The following is a 10,290-nucleotide window of genomic DNA, read 5'->3' on the forward strand; positions in this document are numbered from 1 at the left end:
CAGCGGGAGGTCTTGCTGGTCTTGTTTTACCATTGTTGAAATGTCTTGTAAACCGGGATTCCGAGACTGATCGGGTCTTCCTGGGAGAAGGTATATCCTTCGTTGATCGCGAGAGCTTATCATGGGCTAAGTTGGGACACCCCTGCAGGGTATAAACTTTCGAGAGCCGTGCCCACGGTTATGTGGCAGATGGGAATTTATTAATGTCCGGTTGTAGATAACTTGACACAAGATCTGAATTAAAACGCATCAACCGCGTGTGTAGCTGTGATGGTCTCTTCTCGGCGGAGTCCGGGAAGTGAACACGGTCTTTGGGTTATGTTTGACGTAAGTAGGAGTTCAGGATCACCTCTTGATCATTACTAGTTGACGACCGTTCCTTTGCTCCTCTTCTCGCTCTCTTTTGCGTATGTTAGCCACCATATATGCTTAGTCGCTGCTGCAACCTCACCACTTTACCCCTTCCTTTCCCATTAAGCTTTGCTAGTCTTGATACCCATGGTAATGGGATTGCTGAGTCCTCGTGGCTCACAGATTACTACAAAAACAGTTGCAGGTACAGGTTATGCGATGATCTTGACGCGAGAGCGATGTTTGCTTGTTTTGGAGTTCTTCTTCTGCTTCTTCTTTGATCAGGGGATAGGTTCTAGGTCGGCGGCCTGGGCTAGCAGGGTGGATGTCGTTTGAGTTTCTGTTTGTGTTTCATCCGTAGTCGGATGGTGCTCTTATGTAAGATGATGTTGTATTCGGGTGACATTGTATGTCTTATGTATGTATCCCCATCTATTATGTAATGTTGATATAATGATATCCACCTTGCAAAAGCGTTCCAATATGCGGGTCTATCCTTGGTGGGACCTTCGAGTTTCTTTTGGATAGGGTCGCATATTGGGCGTGACATGAAGCTCGGGGATGGGGCGCGCTCGAGTGTTGCGATGCGAGATGCAAAACTGCCGAGAGATGTGGTGCTCGAGCGATGCGAGATGCGTGATGTCGCTCGCTCGATTTGGATCAAAACAAACGGCATCCAGGTGGTGTGGCGTTTTTGCAATCTGTCACAGGGTTGCCAAATATATATTTCGTTTATCTTATATTAAATTAACTAGCAAAAGAGCCCGTGCATTGCAACGGGAGAGAAAACATAACACACGCTCTCAACTCAACAACCATCACTCAAGACCACAATAGGTCCATCTCCTTTATTTTGGCGAGGCATCATATTTGTGTTGCCGCTTATTCTCCTTCTCAGCCTCGCCGGCGATGGCCTCGATGTTCACATAAAACAAAAAAAACGTGTGTTGGATATGGTTAATCCTAAGGCGTCTCTCTCTCCCTCTCTCCTCCCTCTCCTTCTCTCTCTCTCGCTCGCTTTCTCTCACTCTCGCGATGAGAAATCTGTTGTTTGCCCCTGCGACATTTTTCAGAGGTATGCATGTGTAGTTATCGATGTTTTCTTTTCCCTATATGGTTATAGTGGGGTGTTTATTTGCAATCCGGATCGTCGCCGGTATGGAAAAAAAGGATCTTGTACTATAAATTATAAGTTTGCTTTCATAACAATATTTTAAAAATATTTAACAGGTAAAATTAACATCATATTAAGATTCCACATATTTTTCTAATAAAAGTTCATATATAATTCTCCCTCTGTAAACTAATATAAGCGTGTTTAGATCACTATTTTAGTGGTCTAAACGCTATAAGAGGGAATATGTTAAAATCAAAGTTACGGTTTAAAAGATACAGATAATTTGAAAAATCATTTGGTTTGACTCAAATATATTCCAAAATAATATTTAAAAATACTTAACAGGTAAAAATAATCTCATATTCATATTCTATATATTTTTCAAATTTTATATATAACATGTTCAAATCGGAGTTACGGTTTAAAAGATATGAATGATTTTAAAAAGCATTTGTTTGACTTAAATATAATACGCGGATGAATTACCTAAAACATCAGGAGAGTTTCAAAAAATCTAAAATAACGATTCGGGTGTAACTTAAATCCGGACGGCGGGTTGATTTCAGGAAATAGAGGGATTTTTCTGAAAAATGCCATGACGGACGAAAGAAATCCAATTTGTTTTATTATTAGGTAAAGATAATACAGAATATATGACATATGTGTCAAATTAAGATAAACTATTATCTGATTTTTTTGTTTTACAGTTTCGCTGTGCGGGTCTGCTCGGTCATCATTCGTACCGACCCGCAAAGCCGTTTTTCCGCAAACTGTAAATGAGTTGTGCGGGTCGACGATATACAGGTCTGGAGATGTTCTAAAAATGGGAGAGTGAACCGAGAAGCCGCCCCACATCTCTACTCCTAATGGAGCAGTTGGTAGTCTCGCTTCCAGGTTTTTTTTCGTCCCACCACTTTCGTCCGGTTTTTTTTCGTAGGTTAACCGTCGTAGATTTTTTTCGATGTTGGTTTCTTATTCACCGGTTTATTTACCCCTCATCTCTTTCCTTGCAAACCAGCACTTTCCAAACGTGCACGCAATCACGGATCTAAATTTACTAACTTATCCAAATCAACCGATACCTTCCATTATTGCAAATTTCTTTAGGAAACAAATAATAGATTTTAAGGAAACAAATAAAAGATTTTAAAGACGCATCATACTTTACTAACAATCACTAAAAATCAAATCTAAATTAATTAACCTTACCTTAAATCACTCAATCACTTTAATTAGAAAACATTTTCTTTCCTAACTGCACCCCGCTTAGTGTGCACATAACAATCCGAAGTAATTAGAGTCACATGATTGAATCCATTTATTTAGAGCGACATGATTGCGTTCCGGGATGGAGGCCATGATTTCGTCGAGGTCGTTGCTGCCTCCTACACTCAGGGTGTGTCGCCGAGATCGAGGCGAGCATGAGGAGCTGTGGCCACCGCCATGGTCACCCCATCGCAGGGGATGGAGCACGCCGTCGGCCTACATCTTGTGGAGATCACTGTTGCTCTTCAGGTCGCGTGGTGACCGGATCTTGCCGATGTGTCCCTCCCCGACGACCTCCTCTTCGCCCGGTTGGCTGGCATGGATCTCGCCACTACTGCCCTCAACTTCTCTGCCTCGAGCTCGACGGTCAGCCACCATGGATCCCCCAGCTGGAGGGTCACGTGAACCAGCCGTCCTCCCATGCTGCAGCGGCGAGAATGTGACATGGCTCTCCGTACACGAAGAGTGGAGTTCGGTCAAGTACTTATATACTTGGCCTCTACTGCTGATCCATGTACATGGAGAAGAACAGGCAACCGCTCATTCATGCTTCGTTCCACTCCTTTGCCCTACATTACTGGAGGTGACATTTTTCTATCTCTCTATGTTGTAACAAGCCTGCTGCCTGCATAGTTAATGGATTTTTTATTTAAATTTATCGCTGCTTAGTGCTTTGTTGCAATTGTTCATCCAAGATTCTTATATATAATCTGAGCGTATGTAGGCATACTTAGCTTTGCTATTCCATTTTTTTCTGGCGCATAGAAATAAGAGTATTGTCCAGGTTAGGTATTCAATTGAGTATGGTATTTGGATTGCTATCAGAATGTCTTTTCTATGCATGTGATTTCTCATATCTGATTATAATATTTGTGAAGTCGTGCATTGCACGTGCACTTGGAAGCGGGCCCGTGGCCCGCGCTGGACGGCGCCAACGCCGACCCAAACCACCTCGTCCGCGTATTCTTGGAGTTATGGCTGGTCGATTTACATGAAATTAATTCCCTCAATTCTGGTGGTAAATATAATACACATAATCCATATTGTTATGCACTAGCGTGTATGTGTGAAATAGATGGATTATGGTCCCGTACCCAATAAGATGGATATGTGTGTGTGTTAGAGCGAGAGGGAGACGGGGATAGAGTGAGGAAGAGGGAGGGAGAGTGTGGTTCTGTGTGTGTGTGAAGATTTGATGGTAAAAAAAGTCGCCAATGTCGTAATATTGAACTCTTAAAGTTAATGTGGCCCCGTTGCAACGCACGGGCGTTCTTCTAGTCTTACTCCTAATCTTCTTACTCCTAATATCTCAGTACGGGTCGTTCGTTCGCTTCATTCGTTTCCACCCTTCCATGATCGATCCCACAAGGCGATCTCTCTCCCACCGATTTGTCCTCTCCCTCCGAAAACCAAGACCGGTTTTTCCTCTTCCCACCTCCCACGTAATAACACCTAATGGAAAAAAATCGGAGAAAAAAAACCCCAGCCTGGGGAGCGACCACCCCTCGCACGAAAAAAGCTGACGATCGAGGGCAGCCTCGATCCATTGGGACAGGAACCACGTCGTCGCCGCCGCCCTCGATCTATTGGCTACGTCGACAGGAACCACGCCGCCGCCGCCATCGCGGTTTGCTGATACGCTGCCAATCTATTCTCTACATCGATGGAAACCAGGCGCTAGCCGCGGATCCCTTTGCCGCCGCCGAGATCGAGGCGCCGCCGCCATTGTTGCGGGCCTCCGGGTCACCATCGATACACCGTTGCCAAGGTCCGCCTTCGCCTTCTGCGGATCCCTTTGAACGCCACATCCTTCTTGCCCTATCAATTCTTCATAGGTAATTTCACTGTTTTTTTTTTGAACAAGAGAGGGATCCCGAAGGATCCCGAACTATTTATTCAAATAAAGAAAAGTACAGCGTCTTACACAAAGGACCCTGAAGAAACAACAAACGACGAACAAGTCCCAGGACTTTTGCAAGAAGGACCTCAACCTAAAGATGAAAAACGCGATCAGGTCCACATCGTTCTCAGCGGATACACCTCGCCGTCGCCGGGGACGTGACCACTTGGGGCGACGAGGGAGCCATAGCAACCAGCCATGGCGACCGCCGGAACGAAGATCTGCCTCCCAAATGGCTACAAGGCCGGGAGGAATGGGGATGGCCGCCCTTCGGCCAGAAGAAGCAGCAGAATGACGGCGACGACCGGCCATCGACCGCCACAGCAGGCGCCAGCGCCCCCACCGCAATAGCTACTGCTGTTGAGCTCGAACCCGAACTGACATCTTCAGATGACCGCTCCTCCCAAGCTCCCGCTCCATCACCGCAACGGCTTGAAGAAACCGGGAGAATCGGCTGGCCTTTCTCCAGATCCAGGGCACGAAGACCACGCGCTTATTTAGAGAGCTAGCACCAGAAACATCATCTCCCCTTCGCCACCACCATGGGAGAAGAGCAGAAGATGTCACCGGCGACCACCAGGCGCTGCGCGCAAGCGGCGGTGGGTTGCGCTCCATCGGCATGACGCCAAACACCGGCACAAGGCCAAACTCCACAAAGGAAACACCTAGACTAGGCCTACTATTTACAACAGAGCACCACGCACCTCTCCCATCTCCTTCCCGACCGGCGTCGCCGGCGGCAAAGATCCAGGATCGGGCCGGGCCCGAGTCGCTCTCGTGGTCGCCTCTCTCGAACAGTAGAGAGAAAGGGATAGAAAGGAGAGTATCCGTTTGGACTCCGGTAATTGGAGATGTGCTACACATTAACGGCTTACATTCATGGTACGTACATCCGTTGGAGGCCACCACAACTCTCCAGGTTTGCGAATGTGTTGCGGTAGCGGTAGCCCTCGACGGGGTGCTCGCCGGCGATGACCTTGTTCATGTCGGTTCAGGTCGCCATGACCTTGTTCGCAACTTGATTGATTGCTGATCCATATATTAGTTCCATGTGGGCGTTCGTGTCATCATCCTGGAAAAGCAAAGACAAACTCCAAGATGAAAAAAAGCCTTTCACTATACATCCTTTATTTTTTTTCATGCATCCTGAAAAATCAAAGACAAACTCCAAGATGAAAAATAGCCTTTCCCTATACATCCTTTAATATTTTTCATGCATCCTGAAAAAGCAAAGACAAACTCCAAGATGAATAAAAACCTTTCGCTCTACATCCTATATAGTATTTTTCATGCTTCGACTGAATTTCATGTATCTGCTTTCTTTGATGTCAAGGAATTAGGTCGCATATTCTAAAACCTTGGGATAATTATCTGGAGGTGGCCTCTTGGCAATTACTGCAGTATTCGTTACTTCATCTGACATTTGTCCACTTGATCCATGCTCAACCTCATGAAGTCTACAAAATTCATAGTACCATAATTGTATCAGTGAAGTAGTACATATATCAAGCAATGATCTTGGAGTCTCATGGATCTGGCAATTCATAGGTACGTATGGGAAATTCAAAAAGCAAGCCAACTCAAGATACAAAGGCGGCAGGTTTGCCTACAGGTTGTTCCGCTATCAGATTTAGCTGTACCATGGCTAATATCATGCCCTTCTCACATTTTGGATACATGATGTATTGCAGGCCATGTGGATGGGCCAAATGTTGATGAATACAACACAGAGAGTATACCCTTGGCTGACAATCTTGACGATAGTTACTCCATCTTTGCAGGTTTAATTCTATGCAAATATCGTCAACATGGCTAACATCATGCCCTGCTCACAGTGTGTATACATGATGTGTTGCAGGCCATTCCTTTGGAGCAAATGCTGATGAATACAACACAGAGAATATACCCTTAGCTGACAAACTTGACAATAGTTACTCAATGGGTCCAGGTTTAATTATGTGCAAATATCGTCAACATACTTCTGGTATAAAATCATCGGTTTTGTATATTCTCTATCATACCTTACAGACTACGAGGGGGGCAACAACACATCAGATGGGTTAAGTGATGCTTCGTTGACGGCTCCCAGTGAACTCACACTCGCTCCCGGGGATATCACAAATGTTGATCGACCTTACAATGCGATGTCAGGTATTCTTATACTATGTGTATTACATCCTATTGTTGGACAGATTCAGTAAACTGGCAGGTGTGGTCCAGTCTCCTTTGTACATAATGATGCCTTGTGGTTTTTTTCATTTTGTTATTTTTACATGATGCAGACAACCCAGCAAACTCATTCATGCATAATGGTGCTTCCTTGCCGGCTCCCAGTAATCTCACACTCTTCTATGCCAGCAATGTACGAGACAGTTCAAATGGTATTACCCGTCCGTCTTTGATGTGAAGTAATTAGTCCTTACGGGGGTTCATCTTCATATATTTAATCAGCTTATGGCTATTATGTTGTTCCAGTAGCTCTAGAATCTTCCCATGTCGATGTGGGAAACCAGGTCGGGCGTAATGCTCTAGCTCGTGAATGTTCAGTGTCTAGACCAACAACCGAGCACTAGACAACATGAGTTGTGATGAATGACCGCAAAAACAGCTTCACCGACAAAAAGAGAGAGCTGATAAACGCCCGGAGGCGAGCTGCTTATCGAAAGAAAAAGGAAGAGGGTACGGTCATGAAAATCAGCCTTTTGCTAGACATTCTTCTCGCTTTATAATTAATACTTTTCATACTTTTCATGCCAGATACGTTTTAAGGTACTGCTGATACAATTCATGATTATGGAGAACATAACAAGACCTCATCAATAGAAAAAAGGGACATTATAAACACGCGGAGAAGGGCAGCTTATAAGGAGAAAAAAGAAAAGGAAGATGCTCCGATTATGTACCATCACAAGAACAAAGGGATAAGATAGACGCTAAACGACGGGCAACGTACCACAGAAGAAAAAAGGTAAAACAAGCCCTGATCATAAATATTCTTTACTCCACTTATTATGTGCATTTTGACTTTTATTAAGTATAAAAAATGTTCGTTAATTCAGTTAAGAAATAAATTGAGATCGTGGTATGGGTCGGTAATACCCAAAAAAAATAACTAAATCAGAGGAAATTCCCCTCTTTAATAGTACAGATCTCAGACTAATGTTAGAAAAAAAATTGAGCTATTCCAGACTAAACTTGTATGAACAGTATGTACATGTCATGCTTTTTGATTTGTGGCCCAGACTTTCTAATTACGTATATGATGCTTTCATACACTTATATAGACCCAAACTGTTTATATTGTTATCCTTGATGTTTCGCATCTGTCATATAGTACAAGACATGAATCACAAAGTAAAGCTTACAGTCAAAAAAGTGTTAAGCTTGGCAAGGCATGGTGCTCAAATATGTGTACCTCAAAACTTAATTTTGTTCGCCTGCATCAATCATCCAGTTCTGGTCTGACTTCATTTGCAAGGTTAGTGTGAGCAATATTTGCTTTCCACACTATATCATGAACTTCTCTCCATTTTACGGGTACCTGCAAAACTAACCAAATTAAACAGGGCCATCTGAATATAAGTACAAATTAGATAAGTCAGGAGACAGTAACAGGAACGTCCAGCTTCATAATAGAGCAAGCAAAATTCAAACATTTTCTTGTGGCCAAATTAAAACTAAATGTACACGCGCAAGACATCTTGACCACATAATGTATAATCACTAAATTAGGTGGTTCAGCTTGAAGATATGGGTGGTTCAGCTTGAAGATATGAGACATTTTTAGCTCAGAGAGTAAACGGCTATAGAATTTTACAGGAAAAAAACTACATACTACTCCCTCTAACAAAATATGACACATTTTTTGCATTTCCGACAGCTCCCAAATCTCTGTAAGAGTACAATTCTGCCCTCACCATTGTCCAACTCCCAAATCAGTTTGAATTTGAACCTCGCCGTCGGCAACACCTCGTGCCTCGCCCAGCAACTCACGCCTCGCCCGGTGCTTGCAGCTCCAGGTGCTCACCACCTCCTTGCCCGCTCCTGCTCGCCGCGCCCGCTCCTTGCCCCGACACTGCTTGCCCAGGCCCAACAAATCAGTTATGTTTATTTTAGCATCAGTACGCTGATTTTCAAACCGTGTACACTATGCAACAGTACAGTTCATACCAATCAGTGCTACTCCTTTCAGTTACAGAGTCCATCCCTACTGTACTGCAAAACCTAGATTGAGGAGACGCAGTACTGTAAGTGCTGGAGTAACTGTCTTACAGCTAATCAGTGCAGACGCCGCAACCGCTTCTTCAGGAGCTGCATCATTGTCCATATCACATCGTTCTTCCCTCTGCAACACGCATCCCTACTCTTATCTGCATCCCATCAAGAATCACAACCATATCCCATCCACACAAGAATCACAACGGACTATACTCCTAATCAAGAATCCACCCCACGCAGATAGTACGGGGAGGATGCACACCTTGTGGGTCTTGCCGTCGAGCGTAGAGCGTGGTAGGCGATTGGGATTCCGGTGCGGCCTCAATCTCGGGTGCCGTCGAGATGGAGGGGGGCTCCGGCTTAGATAGCCCGTGGGGGACGGTAGCGTCCAGTACGGGAGCTCCTGTTTGCAGATAGAGGGTAACGAGGAGCGCCGGCGTTTGTCACAGCCGGTGTCGAGTAGGATAAGGCCGCCGTGCCCGCGCTCCTCCTCGGCCTTGGAGCACGCAAGACGCAGCACGGGGGGGAGGGAAAGGCGACACGGGCGAGAGGGAGAGAAGGCGGCGAAGCACGTCACTGGAGGGAGGCGGCGACGCCGGTGGGAGGGAGGCGACAACACGCATCATAGAGGAGAGCTAGGGATTTGGTGGAGGGGAATGACCGAACGAGAGTGTGGTGCGGAGAGAGTGAGAGGTAAGAGAGCGTTTTGCGGCTTCGGTGTTGTGAGGCTATATTTGGGAAAGTAAAAGAAAATGTTAGGTGACAGAAAAAGTGCAGGCCATGTTCGGCTAATCCCCTCGGCACAGGGGGATCGAAGGGGATTGGGGAGGTTTGACGGGAATTTTCACTTGCAAGGGATTTAGTACCCTTCAATCCCTTTCAAACCTCTTTAAACCCTGTCTAACTGAACAAGGCTGCATGGGTCCTAAAAAATGTCTTGTATTTTTTATATTTTGCTATAGAGGGCTTAATAATTTACAAAGACACCACATCGCTAGGGAATGGGGTGCGGACCGTGTGATCACAGCTCGAGCCGAGAGGAGAGCTAGCGATAAGTGGCGGGGCGACCCTTCTGCACCTCCTGATCGGCGGACGAATCCGGCTGCTCACCGCGAAAGGTTTGCTCATGGTTGTTAACCATATTCGGCCAAAATCGTAAACTTTGGCGGGAAGTGGAGGGGACGGACGACATCGTGGTGGAGGGGATGGGTGGCGGTGGTGAGCATGGAGGGGAGGCGGCAGATCCAAGCCATGGCAGGGAGATATGGCAGCGGTGACGCTGTGGCGGGGGGAGATGGCAGCGGTGACATGTGCGCGGAGAGTGAGATGTGAGTGAGGGCTTGTGCCCATGTAGTGAGAGAGTGAGAGGGGTGACCTGTTCTTTCTTTTTATGATATTTCTTTTCAAGGTAAAGAAGGAAAATAAGAGGTTGGTTGTA

The 10,290-nt window shown here is 45.5% G+C and overlaps 1 long non-coding RNA gene across 5 annotated transcripts; it reads right to left on the reverse strand.

Annotated features, from left to right (window-relative positions):
• Positions 1 to 5,283: 5,283 nt before the first annotated feature.
• LOC123137995 (uncharacterized) lies at positions 5,284 to 9,563 on the reverse strand. Of its 5 annotated transcripts, XR_006468735.1 has the most exons (6): positions 9,115 to 9,563; positions 8,805 to 9,004; positions 8,552 to 8,709; positions 8,050 to 8,175; positions 5,992 to 6,091; positions 5,284 to 5,706 (listed from the first exon to the last, which is right to left on the reverse strand). It is a non-coding gene; the product is annotated as an uncharacterized lncRNA (long non-coding RNA). The 5 variants fall into 5 exon arrangements; XR_006468733.1 differs by lacking the exon at positions 5,992 to 6,091 and having other exon boundaries at positions 9,115 to 9,562; XR_006468736.1 differs by lacking the exons at positions 5,284 to 5,706; positions 5,992 to 6,091 and adding an exon at positions 6,197 to 6,513 and having other exon boundaries at positions 9,115 to 9,562.
• Between the last annotated feature and the right edge of the window lie 727 nt (positions 9,564 to 10,290).

The sequence above is a fragment of the Triticum aestivum genome, chromosome 6B (assembly GCF_018294505.1).
Source record: "Triticum aestivum cultivar Chinese Spring chromosome 6B, IWGSC CS RefSeq v2.1, whole genome shotgun sequence".
NCBI lineage: Eukaryota > Viridiplantae > Streptophyta > Magnoliopsida > Poales > Poaceae > Triticum > Triticum aestivum.